This window comes from Ochlerotatus camptorhynchus, unplaced genomic scaffold (genome assembly GCF_037179485.1).
Source record: "Ochlerotatus camptorhynchus isolate MF236.1 unplaced genomic scaffold, CSIRO-AGI_Acam_v1.1 ptg000367l, whole genome shotgun sequence".
Taxonomy (NCBI): Eukaryota; Metazoa; Arthropoda; class Insecta; order Diptera; family Culicidae; genus Ochlerotatus; species Ochlerotatus camptorhynchus.
Window position 1 is genome coordinate 3,897,369 of NW_027040855.1, and position 16,914 is coordinate 3,914,282.

General features: G+C 38.5%; 2 protein-coding genes across 8 annotated transcripts in view; one reads left to right on the forward strand and one right to left on the reverse strand.

Annotated features, from left to right (window-relative positions):
* LOC135709870 (maltase 2-like) overlaps window positions 1–4,957 on the reverse strand; it is a 39,040-nt gene extending 34,083 nt beyond the window's left edge. Inside the window, exon 1 of the mRNA XM_065232303.1 lies at window positions 4,612–4,957. The gene's annotated coding sequence lies outside the window, so the exon portion shown is untranslated. The remainder of the gene's footprint in view (window positions 1–4,611) is intronic.
* Window positions 1–16,914, forward strand: part of LOC135709868 (dual specificity calcium/calmodulin-dependent 3',5'-cyclic nucleotide phosphodiesterase 1-like) — a 714,199-nt gene that overhangs the window by 411,735 nt on the left and 285,550 nt on the right. The gene's annotated exons all lie outside the window — the stretch shown is intronic.

A 16,914-nucleotide genomic window follows, 5' to 3' on the forward strand; every position in this document is an offset into this window, starting at 1 on the left:
AACAGCTCTACTTTCAATTACCATAGAGCTAATTGGGAGCGGTATCGAACATTTATGGAATATAACTTCGATCCAAACATTCCTTTGCAAACCAAAGATGAAATTAATTATGCTCTTGAATCTCTTACTACTTCTATAGTTGAAGCAAGAGCTGTCTCAGTACCAAAATGCGAGGTTAAATTCGATTCAATTATAATAGACGATGATCTTCAGCTCTTGATCCGTCTTAAAAATGTCCGTAGGAGACAATATCAAAGAACACGCGATCCTGCCATGAAAGTTATCTGGCGGGATTTGCAAAAACAAATTAAAAAGCGATTCTCTGCCCTGAGGAACAAAACTTTTGAAAATAATATTTCTAAATTAGACCCGAGTTCCAAACCCTTTTGGAAACTCACAAAAATTTTGAAAAAACCTCAAAAGCCTATTCCAGCGCTTAAAGAAGGTGGTAAAATTTTGATCACAAATTTGGAAAAAGCTCAGAAACTTGCTAAGCAATTCGAGAGTTCCCATAATTTCAGTTTGGGTCTTACTAGTCCTATTGAGAATCAGGTTGCTCGGGATTTTCTGAATATTTTCTCTCGGGAAAATATTTTTGATGATTCCTGGGGGACTGATTTGGACGAAGTAAGGTCTATAACTAAAAAATTTCAAAATATGAAAGCTCCAGGTGATGATGGAATTTTCTATATCCTCATCAAAAAACTCCCAGAGAGTACCTTGTCTTTCTTGGTAAAATTATTTAACAGATGTTTCCATTTGGCATACTTTCCTGATAAATGGAAAAATGCAAAAGTTGTTCCAATTTTGAAGCCGGATAAAAATCCAGCTGAAGCTTCTAGCTACCGTCCAATAAGTTTGCTTTCTTCAATAAGTAAACTTTTTGAAAAGATAATTTTGAATAGAATGATGCTTCACTACGAACTCAATTTTTGCAGATGAGCAGTTTGGATTTCGCCATGGGCATTCAACTACTCATCAACTCCTAAGAGTTAACAATTTAATTCGTTCAAACAAATCTGAAGGCCACTCAACTGGAGTTGCTCTTCTAGACATAGAAAAAGCATTCGACAGTGTTTGGCATGAAGGTTTGATTGCTAAATTGAAAAAGTTTAATTTTCCACTTTATATTATGAAATTAGTTCAAAGTTATTTAACTGACAGAACTCTTCAAGTAAATTATCATAATTCCAAATCTAATCGACTACCTGTTAGGGCAGGAGTTCCTCAGGGTAGCATTCTTGGGCCTATATTGTATAACATTTTCACTTCGGACCTCCCTGATTTGCCTCAGGGTTGCCACAAATCTTTGTTCGCTGATGACACAGGCATTTCCGCTAAAGGAAGAAGTCTTCGTGTTATTTGCAGCAGACTGCAGAAAAGTTTAGATATTTTCTCTTCTTATTTACAAAAATGGAAGATTTCTCCCAACGCTTCCAAAACTCAACTTATAATATTTCCACATAAGCCTAGAGCTTCGTTTTTGAAACCTAGTAGTAGTCACATAGTCACTATGAACGGAGTTCCAATTTCCTGGTCAAACCAAGTGAAATATCTTGGATTAATACTTGACCAAAAATTAACTTTTAAAGATCACATTGAGGGCATTCAAGCCAAATGTAACAAATATATAAAATGTTTGTATCCTCTTATAAACAGGAAATCCAAACTTTGCCTGACGAATAAACTTCTAATATTTAAACAAGTTTTTAGACCGGCCATGCTTTACGCTGTGCCAATATGGTCTAGTTGCTGCATTACCAGGAAAAAAGCACTTCAAAGGATTCAGAACAAAATTCTGAAAATGATTTTGAAGTTGCCTCCCTGGTACAGTACAACCGAAGTACATAGAATTTCGAATGTTGAGACTTTAGCACAAATGTCCAACAAAATAATTAATAATTTCAGGCAAAAATCGTTGCAATCCTCAATTGCAACGATTAATTCCCTTTATACTTAGATAAGATTTAGTTTTAGTTTTTAGTTTTAAGATATCAATTGTTATACTGACATGCAGGTTAAAAAACCAGTTTAAAATACTGAATTGCCAAGACATGAACAATGTAAAAACACTTAGATATATATCATAACAATTAAGGCTGGTACGTTACTGCAGTAACTGGAGCACCTAGGTTAAAATGAAATGTAATTTATTTTGAATTTGGAACAAATAAAGAGTTAAAAAAAAAAAAAAAAAAAAAAAAAAAAAAAAGAGACGCGCAAAGACTGAAGCCAAAAGTTCCAATCACGAAGAAAAGCGTGGGAAGTATTGAGATTGGGGTTGAATTTAATTTTTGAGGTATGTTGTCTTTAGGAGATTTTCAGCGGTTGAGATTTAAATAATGATAATTAAGTTTGCGCATGAAACGTGAAATTGGACAGGGAATATTATTGTTATTCATCGGCTGTATTCAGGTTATGTTCTCACGAAATATTTGCTCCCGAAAATATTAACATCTACAAAAGCTCTGTAACAAAGATCAAGGCGTTTCCGGTGTAATTTTTCAAAATAGTAAAATTTGTGAAATACTTCAAAAGAGAATTTTTTTTCCTTGATTTTGTTTTCCGTCGATCTTGTTTTCCGTGCTGAGCACCAATGCTACCGACGCCAGGAAGGCAGCTCCCACACCTGGACCCTACCTATCGAACCATCAACTCATGAACCGGGGACCACCGGATTTACTTCCGTGATCAGAGATGGTATGCCTCAGAACATCCCGGCGGCGCCGACTGGGATTTAACCCAGGCCTGCTGGGGTGAGAGTTAATCACGAAGCGGTGCCTAACAGCAAAGCCTTCTTTCAATTGCCAGATCGTTATTTAAAAGTATTTTCAACTCCGTATAAGACAACCTATAATACATTTATACAACGAGCCGTTCTAATTCTTTTTCAAAAAGATGCTTTATGTGTTACTTGGGTTTAATTGTACATGAGCTGTTTGTTTGCGTCTTCTCCTTTATGTCAAAGATGGATTCCGTCAGGTGTTCGATTAGGTATTTCTAAGTGTCTAGAGCATACGGCCATTTTGTAGTAGTAGCAAATTATATGACAGATATGGGCATTAGACTGATGCAAAATTTGACTTTTTCGCTCCACAGTGCTTAAATGGTTTCAAATCGGGTCCTGATTAGCCTCCAAAAGTTACAACTCATTTGGTTAGAAACAGACTTCGCACAAACCATTTGAAGTTTACATGTAAATTACTATGGGAAATCTCAACTTTTTGTTCATTGCCTTCTAGTCTTTTTCCATATTGAGCTGCGAAACAGTTCTATAGCCATTCTTATAGAAAATTTTCTCAGCTACAACTTTGCTGCAGATCGTTTCTATGTAAAACGAGACAGGAAAAAGTTATTAATTATTTAAGAGATTGATAAACTTATGACATGATCAAGCAGCTGCTCTGTAGGCAACACTGTATTTTGCAGTGTGACATAGTAGCCATGATTTTGGTGTCCTATTCAACGCCCCAGAAACACCAATGTTGCCTGCTGATCAGTTGATTGAGCATGATCATAAGACATCAGCGCATTGAACCATTGATAACTTTCGATCCTTGCATTTAATCAAAAAATGATCTATAGCAAAGTTGTAGCTGGGAAAATTTCCTACAAGTACAGTTGAAAGTTTTCGAAGCAAACCGATATGGTGAATTATTAGATAGACATGAACAAAAATCTTGGTTTTACCATAGTAATTCCCATACAAACTTCAAATCGTTTGTGCCATCTCAGTTTCTCACCAAATGGGTTCAAATTTTGAGAGGTTAGTCAGGATCTGATTTGGAATCGTTTAAGTATTGTGGAGCGAAAATTTCAAATTTTGCATCACTCTAATGGGCATATTGCCGCGCATAGTTGAAGAACCTAGCATTGTGGGTGTTTTCGAAATATTTTCCTAACTTCTTTGTTAACCCTTAAATGCATGATATTTTTTTTGCTATGATTTTTTTTTCTTATGATATATATTGCGCTTACTATTAAAATGTTGTTTCATTATGTTTAAAGACTTACATAGTTATGTTGCCAAATGGCAACACTATGCATTTAAGGGTTAACTGCCACCGAAGGAAAAAATATAACAAGTTATTAATAACTTCCAAAGCAACTGATCAACGTGATTACCCCGTAATTGAAGTCAAAACGGTACAAATATAACCGTATACTAAAAGGGGCGTATTATACCTGTTTACCCTACTCCGTTATGACAGAGCTATATTTTCGATGATAACGGTCCGAGGGACACTGTCATTGAAGCAAATGGTTTGCCGTACACCTTCGCTTCCGCATTACCATTCCCAATTTCAACTCAATCAACGATGCAATTCAATTTCCAACTCACGTAAACCTGTCAGATTCATCCACAATCTAAGAAAAACAAATTGAATTCTGAGTAGGGAAGGCTTAAGCCCGAAAGCTTTTACCCGGAAAGTATTAGTTCCACTAACACTCGCAATTTCCTTCCACCATCATATTCCTATATACATCATAACCAATTACTGCTACACTGCTGCTACTGTTGATGCTATTTTGAGCCAAGATTCATTTCACTCTGCCGTCACTCTTTCTCCTGTCTCGCGAGTCTTCTTAAAATCTACTCTCATCACTCACCTCGGGATTGAAGACTCTATCTAGCAGCAGATTGCACACACTTCGTAATCTGAACAAAACCGAAAACAAAGCTGCACACTTGATAAAGCTGCCGGATCACTCCGCTTGCCTCTTCCAGGAATATCGAGCAAATTTGTTACCTTCAAAGAAGGACCGTTACTTTTAATGCGGTAAAATTAATCAAAGCCGATACACTGCAAACAACTCTCACTTCGGTCGCGCGGGCTTGTTTACCGTCTTACTGGGGAAAGCAAGACGACGACTTTTGTTGACTTTCAGCTGATCGATATAGCTACTTCAAGACACACTGCAGGACATGAACCTGGCTGGTGCTGTGAGATAGAACAAACGCAGTATGGCGCATGTGCGATGAATTCGCACTTCGGCTGCCGTGTTCATCTCGGCCGATGGGGTGAATTTTGCTTTACTATTTTGATTCGTACCGTGCTGATACCATAATGGAAAAGAAACATGTTGTTTATAGAGGGAAGTGAAAAAGTGTCGACTTTAAAATGATCACACTCTGAGGAAATTTAATTGTCAAAAAGCATAATTAATAAATGGACATCTGGTTGCAGCTGGATCGGTTCGTCAGGAGGCTGACGAAAATTGTCAGTAACACGTACTAGTCATGAAGAAAACGATATCAAATAATGTATCCTATCTCAAACAACTTTGCCCTCCACATCGAAAACCAAATTAATCATAGAAGCTTTTAGCACCAATTTGCTTCACGTAAGTAACATTTGATCAAATATAAATAACGAACTTTCCTCCTGCCATACTGTTCTCAGGCAACTAATGCACTGCAACTACATCGTCCATTAGCAAGGCAGATTAAATTTACAGCAGCTTTTCGAATAAAATGCTCTCAGTACCATGGATATCGGGGAATCATCACATCGCTCCTCTGAAGGAAAACACTGGCAGCTCTATCAGTACCGACATCATGCAAATATTTACCAACCCAGTATCCAACGCATCTCATATCTGCAACAATGTTTTTTTTGTTTTTTCGAAAGCGCGAACGTGTTGAGAGATTCCGAAAAATCACGTTTTCTTGTTATCAAAACGAACACGAACGACAATCCAGCTGTAAGCATAAGCATGACATTTTTTTATATTCTGAAACTGGAATATGTTTTACCGGAGTGCTGCTGCTGCTACTGCTGTGGGGACACAGCTAGTAGATCCAATTTGCAAGATAGCAAATCTTCTCCATCGTTGCTGCTGGAGATTGTAAGCTTCTTATAGGGAATAAAAAAGAAGCCGGCGAGATCAAAATTACATCCTAGTTTCCTTATCGAGATATTGATGTAAAATGGAATTTTTTCGATCGTTCGGGTGTATAAAATTGGTAGGTTAGAGCCAAATTCATCGATTGGCAATTTTGTTATGCTGCTAAAGGGTGACCACGAAATTAATGTCACAGACATAAGAAGATGTAACTTTTTAACCACGTTGCCAAATGATTTGAAATTTCCAGTGATGATTCTTTAGTAATATTTATGACGGTCTTGGGGACTGTTTAACCCGAGTTACAGTCAAGCGAACAGACGACTCTCAAAAAAATGTTCTCCAGTCTCAAATTTGAAATCAGCGGTTATATGAGGAAAGTTGTTGATCATTGCTACTTTTGATTCACGGGGCTTACCCATTTTTTAGGCCAATATTACATCTCCAAATATTGTGCAGTTGGTCAGATAGAACCCTTAAAAATTCCGGCTCATTCTGTCACAAAAAATCTGAATTCCCCTGAGCACAGGACAACTCAACTCTTTAAATCCAAACAAAAGCAACAATTTTTCTCACACCTTAAAGTTTTATAATCTGTGAATAAGTTGAACAAAGAATATACCAAATTATTTAAATTAGCTAAATTTACTTTTTGGCAAATGGACAAAATTTGTAAGACAACTTTTTGTATTCCTGATTGGAACAGGTTTAATTAACAAACATTGCCTGCTGAATAAGGGCTTATTCTGGTAAAATAATGTTTCTTCTGCTTAATTCAGCTTTTAATCCATGCACAGTATTTGTTGGGTAAGTTTGTCGTTAAACCTTTGGTTTTTTTGTTTTCAAATTTATAACCCGCTTAAGAATCTTCTCTGAAAACGTCAAGACATTTGGTGATATTCATTTCGTGTTCACCCTTTATCACGTAGATGTACAAGTAATCTTGATTGGATTCAGATGAGCGGAAATGGTTTGTGATGAAAATTGAAGATAGTGCTGAACCAGACCCCCTTCACTCTTTGGAACTTATAGAGACAGATAACAGCGCCAAATGGTTTGTGACGAGACAACGTTGAACTGCTGCGTTGGAAGAAAACACGCACACAAACATCTATACATGTACGAACCCACACAACTGAGCGCACGATACAGCGCAAATCAAAACACGAAGCGGTGTCACCTCATCGTCATCATTCAGCTTTAGCTACTCCTGTTTGCGTTTGTTTTCAGCGGGTTTGTCAAATACTTCATACGGAAAGTAATGTTTATTCCAACGTATTTTTTTAATAGAATGCGTGCTGCGTTGGCCAAAAAAGACGGCATATCTTATTACGTTTAGCAATGATGTAGATACGTTGCATTTCCAGTGGCAGTAGAGTAATTCTTTAGAGAGATTGAAGAGGTTTTTCCCATGTTTACTTATATGCTTATTAAGATTATGTTGAATAACAGCTCCACAAATCATCAATTACTATTAGAGATTTGCATCTTACTGGTATATTTGAAACTCTTTCGCTCGAAAGCAAAACATATTACAAGCACATAATGATGCGCGCTTGGATGTGTGATTGTCTTTTCAAGTGTTTCTGTTGCGTTAAAAGTGGTAATGATTGAAAATCGAAGCAATCACAAACAAGTAAGAATCTTGCTATCGCAATATAATGATGACTTCGAGGATGATATCGTCCTCTTCCCTCGGCTGATCATCAACGTTCGCGTTGACATCTGTCATGCTGACACCCTTCAGTTATTGAGCCCTGGTGGTAAATTTGGCGGGGAACTCTCAACAGTTTCAATGCGCACTCAACAGATAGCACTGCGATCACATAAGGGTGGTAACTATATGCCTTGTATGAGGAATTGATTAGTGGGATATCTTGTTAATTAGATATCTTTGGCTGAACATACCGCGCTCTTCCTAACATACTCGTTTCCTTAAAAAAAAAATTTTAAACAGCCCCTGAAACGACTGTGTAGGCAGGCCAAATAATGCTTGGCACAGTTTGGTCACGAATAGTGCTGGAACTATCCGGATAGTATTCAAAATCCGGATCAACCGGATATCCGGATAAAATATGGACGGATATCTGGATATCTGGACAGTCAGATATCGGATAGTGTCAGGCATGGAAAATCATTTGAATTCATTTCGTGTGCATTCATTTTCATTCATTTGCCTCTAACTTTTTTCTTGAACAGCATTCCGCAAAATGATGTATAGAGCTTTTGTATGTTAGCTACAACTTTTGTTAACAAGTCAAATTCGTATCTCTTATGCATGACGAACCAGAGTGAACAGAAGCCACTACTGTTTTTCAGTGAATGTATTTCACATTCACTGAAAAACAGTAACAACACAGCTAAAAAATAGTAGTGTAAATTTCCGTTACTATGATGCACATAAATGGAGCGTCATATATCATACAAGTTTAGATTATAGATCGTGTAAATTTATGAGACATGTCATGTAATATCCCATATGTTGTATGCAACTGTCCACTTTTGTTTGCAACATTTCTTGCAAGTTGCTAGATTACGTGAAAAGGAAGTTTACATGTATGAATGTTTGCATGCATGGATGTTTACATCGCCAGTAAAATTCAGAATTTTTTGGTGTGAAGTTCTGCCCGCTCTAGTTCGTGATGCATAAGAGATACAGATTTTAGTTATGAGCAAAAGTTGTAGCTAATAACAAAACGAACAAAAGTTTCATACAACATTTTGCGGAATGCTGTTGATGAAAAAAGTATGAGGCAAATGAATGTAAATGAATGTATGAAATGATTGCAAATGATTTTCCATGCCTGGATAGTGTAATAAATTATGATCAAATAATATAAAAAAAACGTTTCTCACACTGAATTACTATTAATTTATGCATTTTCTTATGTTACAATTAATTATATCATTCTCATAAATTAACACCAATAATGAAAAAACACAACATACAATGGAAGAATAGAAAAATATTACAAAAGCAATAATACATTGTCATATCAATTCCCTAATTTTTCTAACAAAAGTTCTCTATTATGATGTAGAAAAACTAAATTATTTACAGTGGCTGGAAGCAAACAATTTTGTCTGGCCGAAACAATATAGCCTACCCAAGAAAAACTACTTATTACAAAACATCACGAGCAACAAGGAACTCTTTTTTCTTCCACATATCGACTTCAAGTGGACAATTAGAGATGAGAAATTTCTCATATAGCAGTTAAAACATAATCTTTGCTCTGAAAAGACGTGAACTTGAACGAAGCTGAATTTCACCAACGTCAAATTCTTGCAATTTTCCACACTTTTTGGTGCATTGAAGCATTTAAAAAAAAACGGGCTATTCAAATTTCCTGAAAGTTCTCTTCCTGAAATTCGGTAGGCGAACGCAAAGCCGAACGAATAGGCACAATGAATTTTCAATTGAAATTTATTTCCATCTGAACTCAGGGTACTCATTTGTATGTCTGTTGCAAATCTGAAATGGGTTCTCCGTAGCGGTGAATATTATTTAGACTAAAAACGGAAAACGAAAATATCCTTCGATTTGATTAAATGGTCGGTGTTAAGTCAGCGGGGACTAAGATGCAATTTAAAAAAAAATAGATAATGATAGCATGGGATGAAAAGTTTCCTCAGCTACATTTTTTTTCGGATTTGGTAAATGTTACAAACGGCAGCGAAGTTGTCCCATTACATTTGAAACAATGCTTACAATGCAAATTTTAAAATTATTTTTTCTCGAATTCAAAAGAATATGCGATCTGAATTTACATGTGAGCAGTGTCGATGGTGAACTAATCACTCACAGAAAATAAGAACGCCGCCGAGAATAATCGGTCGAGAGAACTCAGTGGTCAACTCACTCTTCGGGAGAATGCTGTATGCCCACCCGGATATTCGGATGTATAAGCTTCACTATATATGTACCGTTATACACTTGGTACAACTCGTGATTCATGCGACACCGCCAGATGCCATTTTCTTGTTTCCCGTCGAGTATTGTTCACAGCACCTTACGCTTTAAGACACCAAATGCTCTCCGGTCAGTCTCCTTTTACGTCCACGATTCATGGCCGTAGAGGGCCACCGAAAGTCAGTGTTGCTAGATTGTTTTCATGATTATCGGTATCAATTGATTAAAAAATCGGTATTTATCGGTATTCACTGATTTAATTAATTTTAATTTTTTTTCAATTTTTTTGGACTAGAATCGAGAGATGTACTTTCTATGTAAGTCAGAAGAAATCTCTGGGAAATATTTGAATAAGTCTCTTAATGGTACCGACTAAACTTCCAGAGGAAGAATAAAGAAGATCTTGTGGAGAAAGTTTGAAGGAAGTTCTAAAAGATGTCTAAAAAACATCCAAGACAAATATTGAGAACCTTCTGGCAAACATATTTTAGTAACTTTCGGAAAAAATTTGGAAGTCCGAAAAGTTTGGAAATTGGAAGCCAATCCCGGAGGACCCATTTGCTGGGAAAGTTAGGAGAAGCTTGGAAAAAACTTCCAACAATTCGGAAAAAAAAACCTACGGAGAGTGACTTATGAAGAAACTTTCATAGGAAGACAAAATAAACTTCTGGGAGAACTCGATAGATGCATCCGGTTGAACTTTAATTGAACTTCTTGGAGAAGACGGAAGAAACTTCCAGGAGACACTGGGAGAAACTTCGTTAAGTAGATTGGAAGAAACTTCTGGAAAAAGTCGGATGCCATGTACAAAACAGTCGAAAGATATCAAGTCAAGAAGAAGATGGGAAAATATCTGGAAGATTTAGATTTCTTGGGGATGTTAGCACAATATTCCCTGTAGTTACTCATATGTTCTATTAATTCAGAAATTTTCCTGATATTCATAAAACATTCATGAAAATCCCACAATGTTCCTGAAGTTTTCGGAACATTCCTGAATTGCACTTCGGAATATCCCATAATTCTTCGGAACTCCTTGAAAGTTCTTGCTATTTTCCTAAAGTTAATGGGGATGTTTTGAGGTTCTCTGATCATCCTTGAAGTACTCGGATCTTTCCTGATTATTTTGAAACTACCGGAAAATCTCTTATCTACTTTAAAAGTCCCTTGAACATCTTTAGCACATACTTTTTTTTAAATAATGAACATCAGCATTAAAGTTCTTTGATCTTCCCGATGTTTTTAATTTTTTTTTTAAATTCTCTAAACTGCCGATAAAAAATACAGAATTTCCCTTAAAATGTTCTCCCAATTTTCTACTGTTCATGTTACTTTTCTTACGTTTCCAAAATTTTCATGAACCTCTCGAAACTTAACTGAAGTTTTCGAATATTCTCTGAGAAATTTCCTTGAATTTATATGTCCTGATGTTCTCAGAGCTTCCCTAAAGTTATCTCAAATCTCCTGAAACAAATGGAACTATTCAGAAAACCATTGAATTTCTTTGAAGTTCTTTGGTCTTGTAGAGATTCCAAAATATTTCATTTTCCTTAAGTTCATTAGAGTTCTCTGGGCTTTCTTGAGATTTCGGGGTTCTCGAATATGAACAGAAGTTCATGAAACTGTTTTTAATTTATCGGAACCTACCCAAAAGTCCGAACTATTCTGAAGTTTCAGAACTTCTGAAAGGTTTCTGAAGTTTTCCTGAAACTAATGGAACCGCAATAAAACTCTGGAAGCATTTCTGAAGTACCGGGGAAGTTGAAAAAACTGACGGGAGGAGACGGGAGAACCTTTCGACGAAGCCAGAAGAAGCTTCCAAGGGAAGTCGAAATAGCTTTCCGGAAGAAATAGGAAAATAAGTTACAGGCTAAGGTGGACGGAAATTCCTAGGGAAAGTTGGAAGAAACTTCAAAGAAAAGATTGAAGAAATTTCAGGAAGTTCAAAAATTAACGTTTTTATGGACCCATTTTTCCAAAGAATAGAAGTATTTCCCGATTTCCAGAAATTACTGGGGTGATCCATTAGCTGTTTCTCGACTCCTTGGTAAGCAAAAATGGCGAGGAAATGGAAGCATTAGTCGAAAGAGTATCAATCATAAGACATTTTTGAAGATGAATTTTTTTTAGAGCACTCTCAAAAATGTTAATTTTTAATAAGATAAAAGTTTGTCACAATAGATTCCTCTGACAATTCAGTGCGGGCAGGCAGTAATCATTTTGATTATTAATAAAAAAAAAATCGGTATAAATCGGTATTAAAACTCAAATATCGGTATTTTGAGAAACCTTATCTGTATATCGGTATCAAGTTTGAAAATCGGTATAAACACCGATAAATCGGTATATCTGGCAACGCAGAAAGCAAGTATCAATGTCTTATACAAAGCAAATTTCGTTTTCGTTTGCAAGCTACGGGACTTCAGTTGGTTAGGTAATCCGTAAAAGGCCCTGTTTGCAGCTGCACACATCTCTTCACTTCGCGTGTCACTAGTGTTCCAAAATACACAAATTCTTCCACTACCTCAAATTGTTCACCATCTAACACCACTTCATTTCCAAAACCACTATTGCTGCCACGCTGTCTACCGGCTACCATGTACTTTGTTTTGGTAGAACTTATCGTGAGCCCAATCCTAGCCGTCTCCCTCACAAGGCACAAAGGCCTCTTCCACTGTTCTACGGTCAATTCCGATGATATCGATGTCGTCCGCAAAGGCAAGGAGCATGTGCGATCGTGTGATGATGGTACCGTTCCTCTGCACACCAGCTCTCCTAATCGCTCCTTCAATATCAATGTTGAATAGTAAGTTTGAAAGTGCATCGCCCTGCTTCACTCCATCTAAGGTCACGAACGAGGTCGAAATCTCATCTGCAACCCGCACACGTGATTTCGATCCATCCAGCGTTGCGCGAATCAGTCTAATCAGTTTCTTCGGAAAGCCATGTTCTAGCATAATCTGCCAAAGCTCTTTCTCTCTACTGAATCGTACGCTGCTTTGAAATCAATAAACAGATGGCCAATCTGCAAGTCGTACTCCCGGAATTTATCAACGATTTGACGCAAGGTAAACATTTTATCCGTCGTTGGTCGGCCCTCACGAAAACCAGCATGGTATTCGCCGACGAAGGACTCATCAAGCGGTCTCAATCTGTTAAACAGAACGCGTGACAGAATTTTGTACGCCGATTGTAGCGTTAATTGGCGCACTCTAGTCTGTGCCCTTTTTTGAATAATGGGCAATTGAGACCATCCAACCAGCTAGCAGGCAGTTCTTCGTCCTCCCATATCTTCATTAGAATACGGCGGATTGCTTGATGCAGCTGCTCACTTCCGTGTTAAAAAAGTTCGGCCGGGAGCTCGTCCTTCCCAGCAGCCTTATTGTTTTTCAGCTCACGTATTGCCTTTTTAACCTCGGGTTCCATTGTTCGGAGTTGGGAGCCTGGTTCTCCGAGTTCGGATGCTACACTTTCGGCGAGTAGTTCTATTGAAAGATCGGTCCGGTTGGTGAATTAGTCCGGGAACGTGTTGAGAATGTGTCCGTCGCGAGGTTTGGTGGTGATTCGCTGGCTGACGTTGCCGTGAATCAGCAAGTTTCCGCTTGCAAAAGTGCTCGGCTGCTGGTCTCTCGCCGGTGTCGGAGATTGCGAGTAATATGAAAGATGTCTCGCAAACCTCCTCCCAGATGACCATGACAATGCAAGAAAATTTGTGTTTGTTAAAGGAAGTATTACGACAAAGGTACATCACGAAATGCATAGAGAAAATCAAAATTACGGAATCCATAGATTGGAGGATCAAATTAACATGGTGATACCAGCCCAAATACATTTAACAATTAAAAAAAATATATAAACTAAATACGTGCCAGGTTTGAAAAGAATATATTCGAACCTGGAAGCGTGTATGTAAGACCAATATCTATTTGATAACGGTAATGCATACAGCGGGGCTTATTGTAAGTGAAAGTAACCTCGGAATGGGCGTGACTCTCCAGAAATTCTGAAATGGGTTGCTGGAGCTGCAATAGAGCTATCACCTTTTAACTCCCGGACTAAAGCTGTCTACAATGGCCATAAATGCGACATTGTAGAGAGAGTTTTTCCATAATAACACTGCCGGCCAGTGGGGGTTAGAGGGAATACACACACACACGTATTGCTTTTTTAACCTCGTCTAGCGTTAGAGGCTCTACAACTTGATTGTCGTCTGCGTTGTTCACTCTGCTTCTTGATACACCTTCACTCTCTCCATTCAACAATACCTCAAAGTCTTCCTTCCACCTGGAAACCATCATTGTTTTATCTGTCAGCAAATTTCCGCGCTGTTTTACTCCACACACCATTGACTGTCCTACCTTCGCATATCGTTTTGATCCATACTTTCTTGCGCCTCAGCAATCACACGTTTTTCGTATTGCCTTTTCTTTCTGTGGTGGGTTCGTTTCTCAGCTGCCCTTGCTAATTTGTACCGCTCTTTGTTCAGCCGGGTACCAAACACTAATATCCGGCTTCTGGCAACGTTCTTCTCATCCGTCAACCTCTGGCACTCCTCATCAAACCATCCATTACGTGGTCGTCTTTCAGCTGTACCTATCACTTCTTGTGCTGTTGTGTTCACCTCTCTGTGGATTGTGTTCCACAGATTGTTGAGGTCCTCGTTCACGTTGATTTCACTAATTCACTCATCAAGCTTCTGCAGTAACACCCTCTGCTGACAAGCGATGGATATTGAAACGCATCGATCTCCGGTTCGTTGAATTAATAACGGTCGCCAGACGCGCTCGAATTTTGCAGATAATGATCTGAGTCTATGTTAAAGTCCTTCATCGATAAAATCTGAGAAGTGCTGGCCATCGACCAACATGTGATCGATCTGAGTGCAAGTTTCGCCATTTGGATGTCTCCAGGTGTTCTTTTGGATATTCTTGTGTGCAAAGTAGGTGCAACTGATGGCCACACCTCTAGCAGCAGCGAAGTTTATTCATTTCAGGCCGTTATCATTGGCTCTCTGTACCAATAATTGGACGAAAGAAATCTTCCCTCCTGACCTGCGCATTTGCATCTCCGATTACAATCGTCTCGTTGTGTTGTGGGCACTCATCATAAGTTTTATCGAGACTGTCATAAAACGCATCCTTAACGTAATCGGATTAATCGTTAGTTGGCGCATAGATGTTGATCAGGCTGTAGTTTAAGAATTTGCCTCGTCGCTTACCGGTCTCCATCTCATAACATGCTGCATCTGCTTCCTGATCACTATGAACCCTACTCTATGTTATATGCCCTATCGCCACCGCTGTGATAGATACGATATTTGAAAGAAGTGTTGGCGATGGGATCCACCGCCCAGAATTCACGTTCTCCAGATTTAGACCACCGTACTTCCTAAATAGCAACTACGCTCACATTCACTTTTTGCAGTTCACGAGCCAAAAGGCCCACTCGTCCAGGTTTATTCAAGGTTCTGACATTCCAAGAACCTATTTTCCATTCATTGTCCTTATTTCTTTGCCGGGTTGTTTTCTCTTTCTTCGTTTCTCTGAGTAAAGGTGAGGTTTCGGTATGCTACCTTACCGGGGTCGCGATACCTACATCATGTTGGTGGGGCTACCACCTTAGGTGTAGCTGACGTGATACAGCATTTCGTATTCATCCGCTCGCTCCAAGACAGACGCTGTTTGAGCCGCAACTCCATGGTGAACAGACACTCGAGAGTCGCACCTCCTCACTTTGCTATCACCACGATTCGGATCCATGTTTTTATCGTGGTGACATTGCCCAGGCTACGCTACCAGCATCTTTTGCTGGTGGTCTTCGTCATCGGCTGACCCGTGGAAGCGTGAGGAACGAACTTGTGAGGACCAGAGCTGTTGGGAAAACACTCCTTCCAGATTGTCGACTCATGAACATTTGTAGTCCATCAACATTATTGAAAAAAAAAATAACAATCGCGAAGCTCTGCGATTAGTTTCAACTTGAAGTTTGACGATAGATTTAGCAACAACCGGTGCGAAAGTTAAAAGGATAAATTAACAATCGTGATAGCAACGACCGCGTAAACCAGTTGATATCTAAAATAGCAACGGCTAAAGTTGTCAAAGTAGCAGCCTGAATAGCAACACACCGGTGCGGGTGGTCTCAGAAATCTGTTTGTAGGTGAGGATGGTTATTTTTGTTGTGGTGCTCGCACGAGTAAACGAAATTTCTCATGCTTGGTTATGAAAATTATAGGTTTTTTTTTTTTCATTGGTTTGTTTTCCGTCGATCTTGTTTTCCGTGCTGAGCACCAATGCTACCGACGCCAGGAAGGCAGCTCCCACATCTGGACCGTGCCTATCGACCCATCAACTCATGAGTCGGGGACCAACGGTTTTACTTCCCTTCCGAAGGAAGGCGTGATCAGAGATGTTATGGCTCAGAACATCCCAGCGGCGCCGACTGGGATTGAACCCAGGCCTACTGGGGTGAGAGCTAATCACGCTTACCACTACACCACCGGCGTCGCTTGAAAATTATCGTTATCTTGGTTATTTTTTGATTTTCTAACAATGGCATATATTGCCAGTTCGCTGAAATCTTAGCATTCATTGATTTACCAAAAACAATAAAAAAAAACACAACCGCAGCTGTCATACATTCCAAACACTGACACAAAAACCTATTATTAAATGAATTGTAGACTCCGAACTTTTATAAAATTCAGATCTAATATCTGCGGATATCAAAATATAACTCTGTTGGTCCCGAATAGCAAGCATTTTATCATGAACTATATTTCGGAAGTTTGGGAGTAACAAATATCGTTTATTGCCCGTTTAAGGACAAAATAAACTGTTTTCCGCTGACCCGCTAGATGACTTGGTTGACGGCTTTGAACGTGTTGATTATAGCTGGATCGCTCAAAGATCGCTATAAAAATTTGGTTAATTTAACTAGATTGCAGGCTAGAATGCAGGATGAATATTCGGTATATTTTACGCATGATAGTGTTGAACGGTGGCTGGATTGCCAGCTGGATTATCGACTGCATTATTTTGCACATAAAATATTTAAAATCTTTATTTTCTTTTATCTAAATGATGCATCGGGGATGTAGCGCTACAAATCCGCACACAAACTTATTGTGATGCTTTTCGCGTTGTTATGAGGGC